Below are 20,903 nucleotides of genomic sequence, written 5' to 3' on the forward strand. Positions count from 1 at the left end.
TATGCCACCCACCATGGGATAGGCCTTTGCACCCTGATGGAGACTGAAGTTTATAAAAAGGGGGAAATATAAGGAATATAAATAACATTGATCCACCTCCTCTGTGCCAGGTATCGAGGTAGCCACCTACCTTAAATACTTTCGAACACGGGTTTTGCAGCAGAAGGCACACCTGAGTTCAAATTCTGGTTCTGCAAAGTGTAATAGCTATGTGGCCTTCGGTCCTTTAATCGAGCTAAGTCTTAGTTTCATCTGTTAAATGCTATTAACTCTTATTGTATAGAAGTTTTGTAAGGCTTAAAAGTAAAAGCAACTACCACAACTATGATCTCATTTAAAATAGAGTGACATGACCAGGCACGGTGGCTGATGCCTGTAATTCCAGTACTTTGGGAGGCCGAGGAGGGTGGATCACTTGAGGTCTGGAGTTCAAGACCAGCATAGCCAACATGGTGAAACCCCGTCTCTACTAAAAATAGAAAAATTAGCTGGGCATTGTGGCATGAGCCTGTAGTCCCAGCTACTAGGGAGGCTAAGGCAGGAGAATGGCTTCAACGCGGGAGGCAGAGGTTGCAGTGAGCCGAGATCATACCATTGTACTCCAGCCTGTGCGACAGAGACTCTCTAAAAAAAAAAAAAAGAGTGATATTTGCAAGACGAATCATGCATTTTAGAAGGGTTGCTTTTGTAGTGGTGTGCCGGATAAACTGGCAGTGGGGAGTCAGGAGGGGACAAATGAGACTGGGGATACTGAGGCCAGTTAAAAGGCGATTACAGAACTAGTTAATAGTGAAAAAGGGGAAAAACAAAGCAATGGGCTATGAGGAGAGTCAGGGAGAGCTGAATGCTGAAGACCCCACAAAGGCCTGCCCTGGTGGTGGTGAGAAGGGCCAGCTGTTAGGCGGATTCCCGGGCTGAGCTGGGTGGGATTCTGTGAATGAGAGATGTGAGGGCTGGGAGCAGGGTAAAGAGCTGGGGAGAGGTGTGTAGAAGGACTCCAGGCTCTCCAGCTTCAGAGAGCAGTGGCATTATTTGCTGAGCTGACAGATACTGGAGAAAATGTGGGTTTAGGGAGAATATATATTTAATTTTAGACAAATTGAGTTGAGGATTCTGCAGGACGCCAGATGGAGAAGGCCTGAGGGAGTTGGAAAGAGAGATCAGGAACTCCAGCAAGGGAGACTCAGCTCTGAGAGGTTTTATGCAGGAGGGAAGGCCTGGCTCTGAGGAGGAATGCCAAGGTCCAGGTGATGTTTCAGCAATGAGGACCCTGGAAGGTCCCTACATGTCAGGATTTTAGATCTGAACGTCTCCAGGAGCTGAAGAGATCTGCTTCAGGTTGCACCAGTGCTAAGACGAGGCAGAACTGGGTGTGAACTCCAGAGTTCTCATCTCCCACTGCACGCAGAACTATGGCAACCTGAGCTACAGGAACTCTGGGAGGCAGGGCCAGAGGTGCCCGGGGACTGCAGCCCACGGGGATGGGCATGGAGAAAGAGGAATATCACTTCAGGTTCAAGTTGCTAGTTTTGCAGAGTGTAAAATTACTGCACAAGTCCCAGAGAATAAACAGAGTTAACACCCCATTAAATACAATGGACTTTCAACGTGAGCTCCAGACGTGCCTAGATTGAAACTAGCTGAGCAGAGCTGGCCCGTGAGTAAAATGTGTCACGTGCACTGCCTTCATGCTTCCAAAGAGAAAAATCCAGCGCAGGGAGAAGAAAGCGCCAGCAGCAGCTCCTGCAGGCTCAGGGCTGAGGATCCGGTAATGAAGTCTTTCTAGAAGGTAAGAAAGGGCTGTGTGCTGCATGCTATTTTTAAACATGCTGGAGCAGCACATGTATCCCTGGCCCACGCACTTTCTCCAGCAGACGAGGGGCCTGGGGGAATGCAGCCAGGAATTCAGATGCTATTTATTGTATTTCCTTTTATCAGTCAAATGATTTTCCTACTTCCCACATAGATAAAGATCTTCCACTTACAGCTCCAGCTTGCTGACCTTGTCAGGACTGCTGTGCAGCCTGAAAATTGGTCCCAGGGAGAGAAGGGCATTGTTTTTAGGGGGTTGTTTGGCGGGTTGGGTTTTTCTTCTCCCAGCAGGGAAGAGATTGTTTTACAAAAAAAAAAAATTAAAAATCTTCTAGAAAACAAAAACTGATTGTTTTCTGCCTTTTTGCAGAACTGAAAGGCTATCCAAGAAGTATAGTTCATGAGCCACCCCCCTCACATCCCCCAGTATCTCCACCCACCTTTCGCCAACACACACACACACACACACACACACACACACACTCTCTCTCTCTCTCTCTCTCTCTCTCTCTCTCTCTCTCTCTCTCTCAATATCTCTTTCTCCTGCAGCAAGTCTGGCCCTGGCCCCGGACCCACTGCTGTGCTGCTGTCTTGGCAGGCAGCAGGGCAGAGGGGGTGGTAGCTCTGTCTAAGCTTGTAAGTTGAGCCAGTCTCCTGGCTGTGCCAGCTCTGTGGCCCTTGGAGATGCCAGTATGCCTGAGTGGGAGCAGCTGCAGCTCACACTTGGCGGGAAGCCTCAGAGCCAGCCAGGCCTCCAGAAGCCGCATTCTCAGGCAAGGGTACGGCCCGAGGGCTACTAATCAGCTGGAGGCCTCCTCTTGGGCAAGCTGCCCTCATTGTCTTGCCTTGCCTGGGCCTGCTGGCCAGGTTCACAGGCCAGAGACAGTGCCACTGTTCCTCACCTTCTCAGGAACGGGACCAGCAGATGCTGTGAGAGGCTGGGGTTTTATTGGAAATCCTCTTCACTTCTGGCTCATTGAGAGCCACAAAACATAAAGAGAGCCAGCTAGAAGGAGGGAATCCAGCCCCTCGCAGTCTCACCATTTGAACAGCAAGGAGCTGCAGACCCCTTGCACGCCCGCGAGGGCCGGCTATGGATTGTAACAGAGCTGCCAGCTTTCAGGAACCCCAGGTTCTCGCCCACCATTGAGGTGCTTCCTGGCCGGGACAGCAGAGGGCGCCGGCTCCCCTACCAGCACTGGGTCCGAGGCCGCCTCCCGCACATCTGGAAATGGGCTCTATCACTCTTGCGAAATAGGGCTAGGGATCTGTCTGTGTCAGATGAATTGGCACCCGAGTGAGCACGCATACACATCAAGAATTCCACTTTCTCATTAGCTCTATTTCCCCCTCAAGAGCACTTGTGGAATGTGGGGAATTTGCCTTGCCAGGGCGGCCAACACATCTGAGTCCTGGGCTTGGTCCAGCCTGGGCGGAGTGCTCAGTGGGAACACCTCTGGTCTGAAGCCTTTGCGCTTCCCTCCGACGACGTGGAGGGAAGGGGAATAAGAAAACAGGAGGGAAGGACCTCCCAGATCTTTTCCCCAGGGGAAGAAAACTAAAAATGTTTGGTCGTGACCTTCCCCGCCCTCCTGAAGAAAGCAAATGCCCCACATTAACAGGTCCTTGAGAAACAAGATATAATTCCAAGAAAGCATTTTCTTAAATTACAAGTGATTAGAAATACCAAGGCCATGTGCAAACAATGGAGGGGGAAAGGAGAAACTGGGTGGATGAGGGCAGAGCTGAAGCCAACCCAGAGGCCTGGTTGCTGTTCTGAGGCTGCTCCCTAGACTTCTGAAAGCTGCATGCATTTAAATGTCCACATTTTCTCACAGAAGCCAGCAATCTGTACTTCTCTTGGCCAAACAACACATCAGTCTAATATGGTGTGGGAGAAATATGTTACATTTTTTTTATGAGCAGAATGTTAACATCACCTAGAATCAATATTTATATCCAAGAACACAGTGAACTGGCTTGTTTTGTGCTGTATGGGTTTAAGACAGGGACATTTGGAGGGAGGAGGGAGGCACCCCCCTCCAACCCAGAAAGGCAGACCCAGGCAAGCAAGCTGAGGCTCTGGCCTCCCAGAGAGTTTCTGCCTGGGAGACCATGTTAGCTCCCTTCCTCCCCTACAGTCCTCTGTCTCCTGGGATTGCAAGAGGAAGCCAGAAGCAGCCAGTGGGGCAGGAATTTGTGGCGAGGTTCAGGACGTGAGGCAGTATCCTGTCTGCAGAGCAGCCACGTACGGTTCGTGAGGGCTTCAGTGGGGGAGGGAGGGTCAGGACATGCATCCAGCATTTCCCACTGCAGATCACAGTAGGGGCAGACACAACTTTACACAAGTCCTTGGCTGAGGGGCTTCTAGGGGATGAAAAACAAGGAATGGTGGGGGTATGACACTTTTCTTTCATGCTGCAATGAAAAATGGCCAGGCAACTGCCCTTATCTGAGGCAGCCATTGTGACAGAGATGGAAGCTGAGGTCCCCTGGCCTTAGAGTGCTGAACATTCTTCCAGAGGCTTTTGGGATTATCAAACGCCTTAGACTGGTTGTTCCTTGATGCTATTTTCCACTTGACTGCCTTTTTTTTTTTTGAGACGGAGTCATGCTGGAGTGCAATGGTGCAGTCTCAGCTCACTGCAGCCTCTGCTTCCCAAGTTCAAGCAATTCTCTTGCCTCAGCCTCCTGAGTAGCTGGGATTACAGGCATGTGCCTTCACATCTGGCTAACTTTTGTATTTTTAGCAGAGATGGGGTTCGCCATATTGGCCAGGCCTGTCTTGAACTCCTGAACTCAAGCGATCCACCCAGCTCAGTCTCCCAAAGTGCTGGGATTACAGGCGTGAGCCACCATGCCTGCCCACTTTACCGCCTTTGGAAGCTACTGGGCCTGCAGCCTGGAGTCAGCTGCTTGCTCCTTGCATGTATAATCCTTACCTAATTAGAAAAATGAAAACAAAACAAAAGCCTTTCCCCTTTCCCAGAAGATTTAAGGTTTGCTTGCAACAGAGTATCTGCAAATGTGAGGCTCCTCTTCACCTAAGCAGACTGAATTGGGGCCTCATTTTGCAGAGCAAGCAGCGCACTTCATTTTCAGATTCGATGCTGAAGGTTACCACTTTCAACTGTAGCACTTGTCTCTCATTAAATGCCTGGAGCTCATTATGATATATCTTGCAGAAAAGTCTTTGCTGTTTTAATAGGCATGATCTTTAGAAAAGACCCTTTGGCTTATGTATAAGATCGAGGCATGATTAATCTTGGCCTCATTTAGCTGTGGGTCACCAGTGTTCAGGCTAGAGTGAGACCTCGCTTTGCATGATCACAATTTACAATTTTCTATAATCTATATCTTTTCTCTATTTGTTAGCCTGTTTTGTTGCTGTAATTTCATTTGGTCTGTCCTATTGTTTTCATCTAGTTCTAAGAAACAACCAGTAAATATCCCCATCACATATGCCATAAAATCAGCCAAGATAAACATATTATTTCATTATAAGCCTCTGTGTGTAGCATCCCCTTTACGGTTGCTAAGCTCCTCCTGCAGACCCTTGTAAGTTTAAATATTCTGTACATCTTTAGAGAAACTGCCTGATTCAAGCCAATGGAAAAGTCTCACTTGGGTCCAGATGCTGTTCTGATGCCAAGGGCAGGATGAAAGAATAGTGAAAGTTAGCAGTAAAGTATAGTGACTCACGCCTGTCATCCCAACACTTTGGGAAGTTGAGGTAGGTAGATTGCTCGAGCCCGGGAGTTCGATACCATCCTGGGCAACATAGTGAGACCCTGTCTCTATAAAACATGGAAAAATTAGCAGGGTAGTGCACACCTGTAGTCCTAACTGCTTGTGAGACTGAGGTGGGAGGATCTCTTGAGCCCAGGAGTTCAAGGCTGTAGTGAGCCATGATCACACCACTGCACACCAGCCTGGGCAACAAAATGAGACCCTGTCTCAACACCAAAAAAGTTAGCAGTAGGGCAAAGAATAAAACTGAAATCTTTAGCCAGGGGTGGCAGCAGTTGGTGGGGTTTGACTGTCTGCCTGCAGAGCAGTGCCAGGATCTGGGAGAAAAGTGCTAATAAAAAAAGCCTCCTTGGAAGTCTTTGGTAAATGTCATTCCAAGTCCAGGCCCACCTTTTAAGCTCTAGAACTGTCAATATAAATGCTTACTTAACACCTACCTCTGATGACTTAACACTTGCATCTCAAATGAACATTCCCACAAGCCTCTCTGATTTCCGGCCATTCCCCTGCCCCAGTCTGCTCCTCTTCTAGTTGTTCCGTCTCAGTAACTGGTGCCCGCACCATCTGTTTGAAGCACGAGATCCCTGGAAATGCTCTCTCCCTCCCGCCTCCCTCTCACCCGTCACTCATCTTGTTCCTTCTACCACCAAAATGGTTGTATTCCATCCTCTTCCCCACATCATTCTTCACTGCTACAGCCTTAGTCCACGATACCACCACCTCCGGAGGGATTATAGCCACGGCCACAATTTAGCTCACTATTTCAGTGCTTCACAGAGTAGTCAGAATAATTTTTTTTAAACCACAAACTAGATGGTATCACTTCCCTTGCCGAACCCTTCAGTGATTTCCCCCTGCACTGAGGAGAATGTCCCAGATCCTTGGGCTGGGTAATAAGACCACACGTGGCCTCACTCCTGTCTATCTCTTGCCGTTCTTCCCCTATATTTCCTGGCTCTAGCTCCCTGGTGTTCTTTCAGCTCCGCTAAATCACCATCGAAAGCTGGCTTTTGTGCTCTTTTCCTGACTCTCTCTAAGTCCTACAGGTTTCTCGTGTTAAGTGTCACTTCCTTGAAGGGGCCTTCTTCCTTGACCCCATCATCTGAAAAAATAGTTGCCCACCATGCTGACAATGCCACTACTGCCACTATGCTGCCACAAGCCACTCTCTTTTCCCACATTTGATACCATAAGGCAGCCACATCACATCTACTTAGTTTGTTAAATCACGTTTCTTCTGCTAGATATGAGGCTCCATGAAATCAAGAATCATATCTGTTTTCCTGTATTCCTACTGCCTGCTCCAGAGGGTAATGCACGTTAGTTGAACCAAGTAAAGAAAGCAGACTACACATGGAAAGCTTCCTGCAGGGTATTTACACTGTTACCTAAAATTCCTCCTTGAAGAATTCCTCACTGAGGTTTGGGAGAAACCAAGTGAAACTCCCAAAGTCTCTGATCTCCTCCTTTGCTCCACCCCCACTGGATGTTCTTCTTCTTCATTTTTTTTCCTTTGAGACAGAGTCTTGTGTTGTCACCCAAGCTGGAGTGTAATGGTGTGAACATGGCTCACTGAGCCTCGACCTCCTGGACTCTAGTGATCCTCCCACCTCAGCCTCCCAAGTAGCTGGGAGCACTATCATGCCTGGCTAATCTATATGTTTTTTGAGACTGAGTCTTGCTCTGTTGCCCAGGCTGGAGTGCAGTGGTATTATCTCAGCTCGCTGCAACCTTCACCTCCCAGGTTCAAGTGATACTCCTGCCTCAGCCTCCTGGGTAACTGGGACTACAGGTACATGCCACCACGCCTCATTTTTTTTAATTAAAAAAAATTCTTTTATAGAGATGAGGTCTCACCATGTTTTCCAGTCTGGTCTTGAACTTGTGAGCTCATGCAGTCCTCCTGCCTTGGCCTCCCAAAGTGCTGGGATTATAGTTGTGAGCCACTGTACCCAGCTCCTGACTGCATGCTCTTCTTACCTTCCTTCCTGGCTATTTTAAAAGTTTCCTAACCAGTCTATCTCTGTACTGCCTTGGATTCAGTATTTATGCTAAGGACCACAATAATGAATGGGGGAGAATTAACATTTTGATTTTCACAAACCTCTCATTGAACATTTGCATTTCTTTTGATTAGAAACATTGGCACAAGTCCCAGTAGTACTGGCAGGACCTGTGACTTTGCCACCAACAAGATCACAGATATTTTCATACTATATTATAGCCACTACAGATGTTGAAATATTATAGTCACTATTACTTTAAAATTATGGTCATTATTAGAGCTAGATCATGTTATTTAATGCTTTATCAAGAACCACAGATATTCCTACATAACACATTGTTAATATTTTGATAGGTATATTTTAATATAGTGGATTTCCTTTGTAATTTTATTTGTATTTTATTCACTTAAAAACATTCCTAAAAGGCCTTATGTTTAAGTCTTTAATACATCTGGAGGCAAAACCATTCAGGACATAGGCATAGGCAAGGACTTCATGACCAAAACACCAAAAGCACTGGCACCAAAAGCCAAAATAGACAAATAAGATCTAATTAAACTCCAGAGCTTCTGCACAGCAAAAGAAACAATCATTAGAGTGAATCGACAACCAACAGAATGAGAAAAAAATTTTGCAATCTACCCATCTGACAAAGGGCTTATATCCAGAATCTACAAAGAACTAAAACAGATTTACAGGAAAACAACAAACCCATTCAAAAGTGGGCAAAGGACACGAACAGACACTTTGCAAAAGAAGACATACATAAGGCCAACATATGAAAAAATGCTCATCATCACTGGTCATTAGAGAAATGCAAATCAAAACCACATTGAGATACCATCTCATGCCAGTTAGAATGGCAATCATTAAAAAATCTGGGGACAACAGATGCTGGAGAGGATGTGGAGAAATAGGAACACTTTTACACTGTTGGTGGGAGTGTAAATTAGTTCGACCATTGTGGAAGATAGTGTGGCGATTCCTCAAGGACCTAGACATAGAAATTCCATTTGATCCAGCAATCCCTTTACTGGGTATATATCCAAAGGATTATAAATTGTTCTATTATAAAGACACTTGCATACCATGTGTTCATTGAAGCACTGTTTACAATAGCAAAGACCTGGAACCAACCCAAATGCCCATCGAAGATAGACTGGACAAGGAAAATATGGCACGTATATATACACCATGGAAAACTATGCAGCCATAAAAAATGATGAGTTTGTGTCCTTTGTAGTGACATGGATAAATTTGGAAACCATCATTATCAGCAAACTGACGCAAGAACAGAAAATCAAACACCACATGTTATCACCATGTGTGTGTTGAACAATGAGAACACATGGACGCAGGGGGGGAGCATCACACACTGTGGTCTGTTGGTGGGGGGGACTGGGGAGGGACAGTGGGGGTAGGGAGGTTGGGGAGGGATAACATGGGGAGAAATTCCAGATATAGGTGACGGGGAATGGAGGCAGCAAACCACATTGCCATGTATGTACCTATGCAACAATCCTGTATGATCTGCACATGCACCCCAGAACCTAAAGTACAATATATATATATATATATACACACATATATAGTGTATATAGATCTATATACACTATATATGTATATATATAGTACTTTATATATATAATATTGTACTTTATATATATATATATATAAATTCCTAGAAGGGTCCACAGAATTTGCCAGATTGCTAAAGGAGCTCATGGCAGAAAAACTGTTGAGAGGCTGTGGGTAGTTTTTATTTTCTCATGTCACTGCCTTGCAAAAACAGCCTTGATGCCTTCCCTCTGCCTGCAGAACAAACGCTAAACCCCTTGGCACGACCTTCAAGGCCCAGTTACAATGCATTTTCAGAACACCTCACTCACTTTCTTTTTTGTCAAAGCCCTAGACATAACCTGTGTTCCAGCCATGCTGAATTACTTGAGTACACCAAGACTGTGCTTCTATCTCTAGGTCTATTTCCAGTTTACCTTAAGGAACTACTCTTTCTCTAAGGCCCAGCTCAAAATGTTATCCTGCTAAATCTCTCTTTTGCCTTCCCCCAAGCAAAACCACCGAATCTTTCATTTGTATTTTCCAGAATACTGTGCTCACAGCTGTTGGATCATTTGTCAGATCCTACTGTAATTAGCTACTGTGAGCTTCGGTGGAGAGACTTCCTCAAGTTTGCACCCAAAACACATAGTAAGTACTTGGAAATGCTTGAATAAATATTTCTAAAATATTCATTCTTCTGAGGGATGAATAAAATCCATAATGATTATAGTAGTTTGTCCTTTAAACCAAGAAATTCTTTTGATAAATATAATGTAAGTCTACTTCAAAAATCCACCAGCCCCAAGAAAAATAGAAGGTTGTTATCTTTCATTCCACTGCCTGGACCCAGCTGCCTTTAGTTCACTTCGATCCTTGAAGATAGCAAAAGCACCCCTCGCAGGAACCCATTTGCTAAGTCTTTAAACCTCCTGACTGTATCGGTGATGTCTTCTCACATTACCCTTCTCTGAATGATGCCAAATGTATTTTTGATCAGTCTCCTTTAAGCAGACACTTCCCATTTCTTGCCCTAGGATTTCCAATGGTCAGGTTATGGTATGATTTTTATATCCCAGAACATTCAGCTGCTTGATGTCAATCTTAAACAAATGCAGATGCAAGGTTTTAAAAATTCTTTTCCTAAGGAGCTTGAAGAATTAAAAAGGAGACCATCCCTTAATTTCACAGTTCAATGCACAGCTTGAGTAACTGGATCTACAGGTGTGCACATGCGCTGAGGATAGATGGAATGTTAGCAAACACTGACCTGAACTTAGAATCTCAAGGAACCACAGACTTCTAAGAATGGAAAGGAAACTTTTTTCTTTTTTTTAGACGGAGTTTCACTCGTTACCCAGCCTGGAGTGCAATGGCACGAACTCGGCTCACCGCAACCTCCGCCTCCTGTGTTCAAGCAATTATCCTTCCTCAGCCTCCCGAGTAGCTGGGACTACAGACGTGCGCCACCATGCCCAGCTAATTTTTTGTATTTTTAGTAGAGACGGGGTTTCACCATGTTGACCAGGATGGTCTCCATCTCTTGACCTCATGATCCACCAACCTCGGCCTCCCAAAGCGCTGGGATCATAGGCGTGAGCCACCGCTCCCGGCTGGAACTTCTTGACCAACAGCAGAGAGGTGTGTCTTGCCCAGGGGCTCACCTGTTATTGGGATTTCAAGTTTAGCCAGTCTAAAACAGAATCCCTGAGTTTTCTTCCGTGAGGTTTCATACTTTAGTCGGCAATCTCAGGCCATGGCACCTCTATCTACTACCCAGTTTCCCAAGCCAAAAAAAGCGGAGTCATTCTTTTTCCTTTTCTTTGATGGAGATGGGGTTTCACCATGTTGCCCAAGTTGGTCTCGAACTCCTGGGCTCAAGCAATCCACCGGCGTTGGCCTCCCAAACTGCTGGGATTACAGATGTGAGCCACTGTGCCAGGAAAAACGGAGTCATTCTTGATTCTTTTTCTTTTGTTCTCCACATCCCATTCCTCAGCAATTCCTGTCCGTTATACTCCCAAACTATATCCTGAGTTAATCTGTCCTTCCCCACCCACTCTAGGCTAAGCCACTGTCATTTCTCACTTGGGCTCCTGTGCCAGCCTTCTCACTAGTCTGATTCTTCTCTTGTCTCCCCTGCAATTCTCTACTGGCAGCCACAGTGACCCTTTATTTTATTTTTGAGACAGAGTCTTGCTCTGTCACCCAGGCTGGAGTACAGTGGTACAATCTTGGCTCACTGCAACCCCCACCTCCTGGGTTCAAGGGATTCTCATGCCTCAGACTCCTGAGTGGCTGGGATTACAGATGTGCACCACCATGTCCAGCTAGTTGTTCTTTTTGTTTTTGTATTTTTAGTAGACAAATGAACATGGTTTTACCATGTTGGCCAGGCCGGTCTCCAATTCCTGGCCTCAAGTGATCTGCTCACCCCCACCTCCCGAAGTGCCGGGACTACAGGCCTGAGTCACTGTACTTGGCCCAGTGACCCTTTAAAAACAGAAATCAGATCTTGTCACTCAGTTGTGTAGAACTCTCTTCACATTACACTTATGACAAACTACACACTCTTTATGGAACTTCTGAGGATCTACGTGACCTTGCTATTGCCTGCCTTGCAGCTCCAAAGCCTCTCATTTACTCTGCTCCAGCCTCACCAGCTTTTTCCTACGCCTTGAAATTCCAGAGCTCATTCCTGCCTCAGGACTTCAGCCTTTCTATACCCTCAGCCATGCATTGGGCTGGCTCCTTCGAATCAATCTGGTCTTTCTTCAGAAGATACTTTTTCAGAAAGTCCTTTTCTCTCCCCTAGCTTATATCATCTCCTCTTATCTAGGTGATTAGCTGAGATGAGTTTGTTAGGTTACTTGTTTATAGTCTCTTCTTCCCCAGCAATATGTAAGCTCTATGGGGGCTAGGACCCAGAACAATTCCTAACACAAGAAAGATATTCAACAGACATTGCTGAATAGGTCTAATTCAAGTTCTCAGACCCACCGTACTATGCTACGGCTTTGAACTCATGCCACTCCCATTAGTTATCTCTAAGACAATATGGGTACAGCAGAATGTAGAGTCACAGCTATCTGGGTATGAACCATTTCTCTACCTGTTCCCTGTTCTGTAACTGCACAAATCACTTCTCCTATCTGTGTCTTAATTTACTTACTGTAAAAATGAGTATAGTAGTCCTACTCTATAAAGTTGTGGGAGGAATTACATAATTTATATACAAAGCACAGCAGAGTGGCCTCTAGTGTGTGTCTAATTGCCATTTCTCTTTTCCCTTGAGTCTTCCACAAATTATAACAGTTCATTTTTAAGTGTCTTCTACTCTGTGACATGCACTATTCTAAGTGTTTTACATGGATTGACTAATTTAATCTACATAAAAACTCTACAGGACAGAAATGATAAATATCACTACGTTACAGATGAGAAAACTTAACAGAGTGGCTTATGCAACTCGCCTAAGGTCATATAAGAGGAAAGCAGCAGACTCCAGACCTCAACCCAGCAGTGTTGTCCAATTTCAGAGGTAGTAAAACAGTCATTGACTATCTTTACTGTGATCCCATGGTAAGAAACACATTTTACATCATAAGTATGTGTAGACATGTAACTGTATCTAAAGTATAAATATGTTTCACAAAATAATAACCTTACTACCTGTGTGCATTGATAGTTTCTCTTCATTTTAATTTTTAAAAATATTTGACCAACTTACTGATTTAATGATCTATTAATGAGTCAAAACTGCACTTTGAAAAACTGCTTGTCTAAATTACAATTTATCCAACTGTTCTGACCTTTCAGCTACCTCAACCTCTACCAGAAAAACTGATGGCTATCAGTTCACATTTTCGTATTTCATTTATATTCCAGATGAAGTCCTTATTAATTATTAAGATACTGATCACCCACCCTGACTCAGATCTACTCCCCATTGCAAACTGTTTTGCATTTATGGAAAAATATCTCATCAGGTAAGATTCAAGTAATTCTTTCACTCTCCAAAAATTATTTGCCTTTATTAAAACTATTAATACAAGCTGCCCTATATTAGAACTACTTAGGTACATGTCTGTCTTTCCCACTAGACTATCAGAAACTATGGAGGGCAGAAACCATGTTTTATAAACGCCTTTCTAGTCCCAAATAAAGGGTAAATTAAAGTGAAATGAAAAGAAGTTGGTATAAAAACTCTGGCTCTTAACTGTTGCATGGGGTGTGTGTAAGAGAGAGATTCAGATAAGAGAACACTCATACTGAATCATACATATTCCCACGAAAACATATAAGGCATACTCCCACTGATCTGGTATTGCAGGTGGTTTATAAAAATCCTTCTATCTGGAAAATTTGCATTGGCCATGCACTTAATTTCCCAATGCCATTCCTATCTCCTTGTGGCTCCTCATTTTGCATTTCACTAAGCTAAGAGAATTTACATTTCTACCTCTGGCAAGTTTCTCCCTGTAGACACATAGTCCTATGAACACTAAACTGAAAAGGCTTCTGGATGAGCAGATGTACATTAACATTTTCACCCAGTCTGACTCTCAGTCCCGATCTCTTTAATGGGCTGGCATCAACTACTGTTTATATCCATAGATATTGAAGTATATATCTGAGTGCATGCTATGTATCAAAGGGAAATAAATAAAACAAAGAAAAAGCCCCTGACTTGGAACTCTCAGTTGCAAGGCAGGAAATTCTTTCAGAGGGCAGGAAGTAGCTAGAAGCTTTTCCGCTAAGCAATACTTCAATTTCCCCACCCTTAGGGAAAGCTTATCCTGGTGTTGTTTCAATTCAGCAGATGCTGAGCAGTTGGAGAAAGGGAACAAACAACTAGGGGAAGTAATAGCACCTGTTTATGTTGACTTCTACTAAACAAGACTGGCCACCAGCTGTTGCAGGGTAGAAGAAGAGCTAGATGGGAACAGGAAACGCCAACTCAGGTGGAAGCTAGTTTTGGCTTTCTGGCTCTCCAGGGGAAACAAAAGTGTCGAGGAAGTAGGTGGTCATTCTCAGATGGCCAAGAGGCAAAGGCAAGATAATGCACTCCATTCACTAACATAGTGGCTGGGGGCGGGGCTTAGCACACAAACATGAAGTCACGCATGGTCATGAAATTAACGTTAGTTGCCTACTCTATATCCATTTTCTCCTTTTTCCTTACTAAAACCTCTATACTGTTGGGCATAGTAACATCCATGCAAGAATGACATTTCTTGGCCTCCTTTACAGCTAGCTATAGTCACATGACTGAGTTCTGGCCAAATTAAGTGAAAGTGTTGAATATGATTTCCAGGAAGACTCTTTAGAAGGCCCTGACTCAGCTAGGTTTGCTCATTTTGTCCTTGCCCTCTTTTCCTCAGGCTGCCAGGAATTTCTAACTAACGGCTGATGGTCAAGTGGCTATTTTGGACCATGGGGTGACCTTGAGAAAGATAATGTTGTGGTACAGTCAGGAGCCTCCATACTAGCCTTGAGCTGCCTAACTTTGGCATAGTTTTCTATGAGAAAGACACACTTCTTAAACTGCTGCTAGTTCTGTTGAATGTAGTCAAACCCCACCCTGAGATACCCTGATAATTACTGGCAATCACGTAACAGATACTTCCTATCTTCCTGTCCTCCAAAGCGAGGTGGATTCTGTTACCTAACTCTATCCTTCTTACAACAGTACAGGAGAGCTGAGGTATGTGTTATGTGAGAAGAGGAAACTGGAGTTGGAACAAATCAAGACTTGCCCAATGCCCACACAATTGGCTGCTTGGAGATCAGCAGGCTCTGGAGGCCAGGTTGCCTCACCCCTAGGATCTTTAAAAGCATAGTGGAAATAGGTGACAAATTTCCTTTAAAAAGATTTTGATTGGTTACTTTTAAAAAGCAAGCATTTAAGCACATCTCCTTTCTTCTATCAAATGATCTATAAAGGGGACATCAGAGTCACCGACTAAACATCTTTTTAAGTTGTCTCCAGAATACTACTGCTATATTAAAATGAATTGGAATTCACTGCATTGTTACAGCATACATTCAAGGAGCTGACTTCTCAAATTAGGTAAAGATATGGGCCGGGCGCGGTGGCTCATGCCTGTAATCCCAGCACTTTGGGAGACCGAGGCGGGTGGATCACGAGGTCAAGAGATCATGACCATCTGGGTCAACATGGTGAAACCCCGTCTCTACTAAAAATACAAAAAATTAGCTGGGCATGGTGGCACGTGCCTGTAATCCCAGCTACTCGGGAGGCTGAGGCAGGAGAATTGCCTGAACCCAGGAGGCAGAGGTTGCGGTGAGCCGAGATCGCGCCATTGCACTCCAGCCTGGGTAACAGAGCGAAACTCCGCCTCAAAAAAAAAAAAAAAAAAAAGATATATTTTGAAGTAGCAATTGGTAAAATGAATGTTACTGTTTCAAAAGCATAAGAGGTGATGATTAATGTAGAGCTGACAGTCTTTAAGAGGAAAAAACAAAGGTAGGACTTTTTTGAGATGGAGTCTTGCTCTGTCACCAGGCTGGAGTGCAGTGGCATGATCTCGGCTCACTGCAACTTCTGCCTCCCAGGTTCAAGTGATTCTCCTGCCTCAGCTTCCCGAGTCACTGGGACTACAGGTGTGCACCACTATGCCCAGATAATTTTTGTATTTTTTGTGGAGATGGGGTTTCACCATGTTTGCCAGGATGGTCTCGATCTCTTGACCTCGTGATCCACCTACCTTGGCTTCCCAAAGTGCTGGAATTATAGGTGTCAGCCACCACACCTGGCCAGAGGTAGGATTTTTTTTATTACAATGAAAGTAAAATTGAATCAGGTAAATTCAACATAGAAAAGTTTTAATGAGACAAATGTCAAACAAGCATATCAACTTCTTAAAAAACAAAGAAAATCTGAAAGTTTAATTACAAAAACACTTATACAGAAGACTTGGCATTTCAACAGTTCCAAACACATGTATACAAGTTATTTTCTACAATTAGTCAGAAATAAAATACCTTGTCTCCCCTTCCTCAGCTGCTCCTTGTATTTTAATAAAAAAAGAAAGAAATCTGTAACACTGAAGAGGAAACCGCTTATTTTTTGAGAACATAAAAGTAGAGTAGTATCTACAAGTGAACTGGGAAACATGAGTTAGGTATTGTGCTAGCCGGTAACTTCATTTCCTGCCTTCCTCACTGAGCACAGGGAGACAGGAGGCGGCACAGACCTGCTCTACAGACACGGACAGTTTTGTCGCATCTGCACCCTAGCATCATCCTAGTTAGGTGGGTAGTTAAAAAATTGGGAAAGAGCATTTCAAAAACAAGGTGCTTATTTTGTGAAAATGATTTCATACTGTAGGCTCTCTTGAGATCTCATGTATTTGTGAATATGCAAATGTTTCTAGTCAATGTCAAGTGTCCCACCTAGAGTCAGGAGAATGATGATCCTGGACCACATTATAGCCTTTTCTGGCCACAAAAGCAGTGCTATCAATGCTGCACAAAACTGAACACAAATGAGAAACAGAAATATGAGGAGGAAGAAAGAGGACAGAAAGCATCTGGCAGAAGGAAGACATAAACCTCCACAATGGGCTCTGGATGTCCTCCTGCCACAGACAGTGAGTTCTGACTTGAACTTAGCAGACAGGGAATCTAAGAGAAGTGGCAGAAATAGCAGATGATGGCAGGGAAATAGGAAAATACAGAAGAGCAGGAGAGCTGGCTAGGTTGATAACAATAGATAATGGATTCTGATTCTAAAAAATTGCAAAGTGATGGTATGTGGGTTTCAGCACATGGAAATTTGATATATGTTCACATAAGATATTTTAAAAACAGATTTTGTTGTTGTTGTTTTCCTTTGGACTAATAAAGAAAACAGGCAAAGAGATGCTGAGAAGCAGGATGATACAGCAACATGACAAGGATTCTGCCTACACCCTGACTTACAGGCATATTGTGAGAGGGGCCACACTTCTATCCACCTGCCTGCAGTAGTGTGGTGCCCAGACAGTGGGCTCTGCTTTGGTTCCAAAGATCTCAGCTGTAACCTTTAGCCTTGTGCTCCAGAGTGTCAAAAAAACAGACAAAGAAACAACCAAAAAACCCTGAGGTAAGAATCAGAACCTCTCTTTCCTTTTGCTGTTAAAGGAACCAGAAACTGCTAGGCATGATGCTTGAGTCCGAGTTGGAGGCTGTAATGTGCTATGATAGCATATGAATAACCACTGCACTCCAGCCTGGGCAACACCTTATGTCTAAACAAAACAAAACAAACAAAAATGAACCACAAAGTCCTCTTTACTTAAGCTATTAAAGAAAAAAAAATCACTAAGGAGGGAGAAGGAAAGGAAGCCTGTCTTCTTCACATGGATTCAGCAATTAATGGGTACAGAAGGAAGACAAAGGACATAAGAATTCTTCCGGGCCTTTTCTGGGAGCTCAAGAGACTATTTTGAATATTTCCACCTATGTAGATCCAAGAATCATTATTCCAAAAGGAGACAGGGATTCCCTCAGTTTTCACTTGCAATAAACTTTGGGCTTTGTACTCTTTCCCTTTCTCCTCTGTTTACAAGTGACCTTTTCCTCAGCAAAAATGCTCCACAAGACACTGCCAACAGATGGGAACAGAAGAGCCTTGCTGGGGCTGGAACTCCATGTCTGTGCAGGAGCAATGCTTAGAAAACAGCAGGCAGTACCAGTGAGGAAGGAAAGAGCATTCTCCTTTAGGGCAGCAATCACAAAGCCACACCGAGGGCTGGCACCCACTGAGCACCGTGTGGGGTAGGAAACACAGCCTTGCTCCACAGGGCACTGTCAACAAGAAGCTCCTTTCTTTGGAGTCACAGCAGGGCAATGATGGGAGAAGACTGGGCCTGTCCAATGCAAGAAACTCTCCTTCAGAACCTTGCTGAGCAATAAAGTCCAGAGGTGAGAAAATGGAGATGTATAAATTGGTGGGGGCCAAGAAAGCAAAAATTACCCCCAGAGGCATTTAAAAAAGTGACAGCTAGGTAACAAAACTGGAGCTCCACTGATAAAAGGGTCTAAGCAAAATTGCAACAATGAGAAGTCTTCCTTTCTGCAGCAGCGGATGTCAGCGTCAGGGTCACCTAGTAAGCTGAAGATATGCAGATCCACTCTAAGAGAGATGGAAATGATAGGGACCTGAAGACCGGGGAGAGTGGCTGGATACTTTCAAAGCTTCACGTAAGGACAATTCCACAGGAAGCTCATATACATGTTGCGGCTCCCTCACATGGCTTCCTGGGATGACGGCCTTTCACTCACTGATGATTCTTCAACAAGCAAAGGGATCTGCACACTTTCTCTGCCCCAACTCAGTTCAAATTTCCATGGATGGCTTCTCATTCCTCACAAGTAAAAATACTTATGGAACATCTTGGAGCTCTAAGAACCTGCAGAATCAGGGAAACAAAGGAAAACAAAAACAAAGAGAAGGACACCAAGAAAGTTTAAGTATTCATCAGAAGGGGTTAGCACTATGGATTTTAAAAATGCTTTGGTTTCATAAGAGTTAAGGTGAGTGCAGGGTGTATGTAAACTAAATAACTCATAAAGCTGCAAGCAGGCAACCTCATTGAGATGTTTCACATAACATTTCAATGAGAAACATGGCCCTGCTCCAGTTCAGCAACAGTGGGAGGTAGAAAATCAACAGCTAAACGCAGAAAAGCAACCATCAAGGACAAATCTGAGGAGGGAAAATGAGTACCCTACTTTAGTCCGAACAATGTATTGTCAATCAAAACCAATTTTCTTCAGTGTTAACCTAAGGATATTTGAATGTACAGAGACATATTATGTACATATAATCAAGAACATTTCTCATATTAATAAAAATGCAGTCACATAAGAAAGATTTTTTTCCCCCAAACTCAAACAGCCAAATATTATCATTGAAGTCAAGCAACATATGCATTTTAGTAGTTTAGCTAAGGTAGTCACCTTTCAATTTAAAAGCACCTCTATGACTTCCTCCTGGCTCTACCTGTCTCTAGGCACTACTCAGCCACAAGAAATGTGACAGACAGGTAGGGTAATTCTTCCATTGTATATTTATCAAAATAATTTTAAAATGGGCTAAAATTCTCTAACATTATAATTACTAGATTGTAATTTTTTTCTATTAACTTCCCATCTATCTTAATGCTCAATTTCAGGATGTTTCAGTGCTTTCCCCTTCTGCCATCCACCTCTTCCTTACAGCAATGTTTTAGAAACCCAGTGTGTGAGAGTTTAGATCTCTGTGGTTCTAGTCTTGGATTCTGTACTCATGCATGCGGGTATTTTCAAGCAAGATGTTTCTCCTCTCTGGGATTCAGTTTCTTCATATATAAAATGTTGGATTTCTAAAGGTCCCTTCCAACTCTAATACGCTCCTCTGAAACTTGTAGACCATTAGCTTCCCTTCCCTCATTGGGCCTGACAGTGGATGAAACCTTTGCCAAACTCTTGTCAGAGTAATTAATTGTACCATGAGTGCTGGGGACATCAGGCCTCACTGTCTGTACATATTTGTATAATGAGGCCAAACTAGTATTAATCACAGCCTTTGTAATTGTTTCCTTTGACAGTTTTGGGGGGTGTGGGGAACCATTTATTGTTAGTTATGTTTGCATGGCTAGACTGTAAGAATCTGTAGTAATATAACAGTTCACACTTTTAGTTATTTTTTTCAAGGGCAAAATATTTATAAGTTAAAATCAAGGATAATAGTAATATTCTAATTTTCAAAGACGCTTCAGAAAGCAAATAATACAGTTTATATTCTTAGGATGAACAAAGCTTTAGGAGAATCTTACTGGCAAAATGCTCAAAATGGAAAACCACTTTTGGTTCAAAGCTTAATTAAGTATCCTGTATCTACGTGAAGAGACACCATGTTATCAACTAATGTTTTCTTTCACAATCTTCCACACTGTTTCTCCCAGCTCTCACTTTTCAAGCCTACAAGAGTGCTAATTGAAAACACTGTGTAAAAATGGGAAGGATGATGAGCTCCTGAAAATCCCAAGCCTAGATTTACAAGCTGTTCCCTTCATAAGCAGCAGCAGTAATGCCACTTCTTTATTCTGCAGGGAGTCCAGCCATCTCTAAGAAGTTCAGTCCGTTCCATCTGGCTACTCAACTGGAAGGACGGTAATCCTTTCCCCATCAGAGCATAGCTGAGGCTAAAATATAATGAATTGCCTGGTACAGTTACCATCCAAGGGTATCGCCAAGAAGTATAAAGACCTCTGCCTTTGTCTCTACTAGCAGATGTTGCCTCATTAGATAAAGAATCATGGGCTTTATTTATCTTTATATATGTTGCTCAACCAAACCAAGCCAGAATATAAATTATGTTTATGAGTGTGCTCATGTACTCACAGCATCAATAAAGATTCAAACCCACAACCAGTCATTCTGAGGAACAACATATCCTGCTGTTGACTCTCGTTTCGGTATCCATATATAGCCACCTCATTGTAGGGTCCAACCTTAAAATTTCCACACAGTTTATGTGTCTGCAGGTATGGAATAACTTAACCAATAGAGCAAAGGGATGCCAATTTGGTGGGATGGCATACTAAAAGGATATCCTATCTCTAGGAATTTGAATGAACAAACTAATTCCAATTAAGAAATGACCATTAGTACCAAAAAGTGTATATGGATAGATCCCTTCTGGAAATGGAGAAAAAAAAATTTTTTCCCCAATAAAAGAATAAATACTTCTGCTCATTTGTTGAATATATAGTTTTAAAAACTTAT

The 20,903-nt window shown here is 43.5% G+C and overlaps 1 protein-coding gene and 1 long non-coding RNA gene across 5 annotated transcripts in view; one reads left to right on the top strand and one right to left on the bottom strand.

Annotated features, from left to right (window-relative positions):
- The first annotated feature begins 1,696 nt into the window (after nucleotides 1–1,696).
- LOC103790413 (uncharacterized) overlaps nucleotides 1,697–20,903 on the top strand; it is a 46,081-nt gene continuing 26,874 nt past the window's right edge. For 2 of the 3 annotated variants that reach the window (XR_008474225.2, XR_008474222.2), the window contains exons 1-4: nucleotides 1,697–1,789; nucleotides 9,673–9,776; nucleotides 10,464–13,114; nucleotides 20,228–20,288. This is a non-coding gene — a long non-coding RNA (uncharacterized LOC103790413). The remainder of the gene's footprint in view (nucleotides 1,790–9,672; nucleotides 9,777–10,463; nucleotides 13,115–20,227; nucleotides 20,289–20,903) is intronic. The other variant, XR_008474223.2, reaches the window with a different exon arrangement.
- HMG20A (high mobility group 20A) overlaps nucleotides 15,958–20,903 on the bottom strand; it is an 82,187-nt gene continuing 77,241 nt past the window's right edge. For both annotated transcript variants that reach the window (XM_008990146.5, XM_008990147.5), the window contains one exon: nucleotides 15,958–18,544. The gene's annotated coding sequence lies outside the window, so the exon portion shown is untranslated. The remainder of the gene's footprint in view (nucleotides 18,545–20,903) is intronic.

Source organism: Callithrix jacchus, chromosome 8 (assembly GCF_049354715.1).
Source record: "Callithrix jacchus isolate 240 chromosome 8, calJac240_pri, whole genome shotgun sequence".
Classification (NCBI taxonomy): Eukaryota; Metazoa; Chordata; class Mammalia; order Primates; family Cebidae; genus Callithrix; species Callithrix jacchus.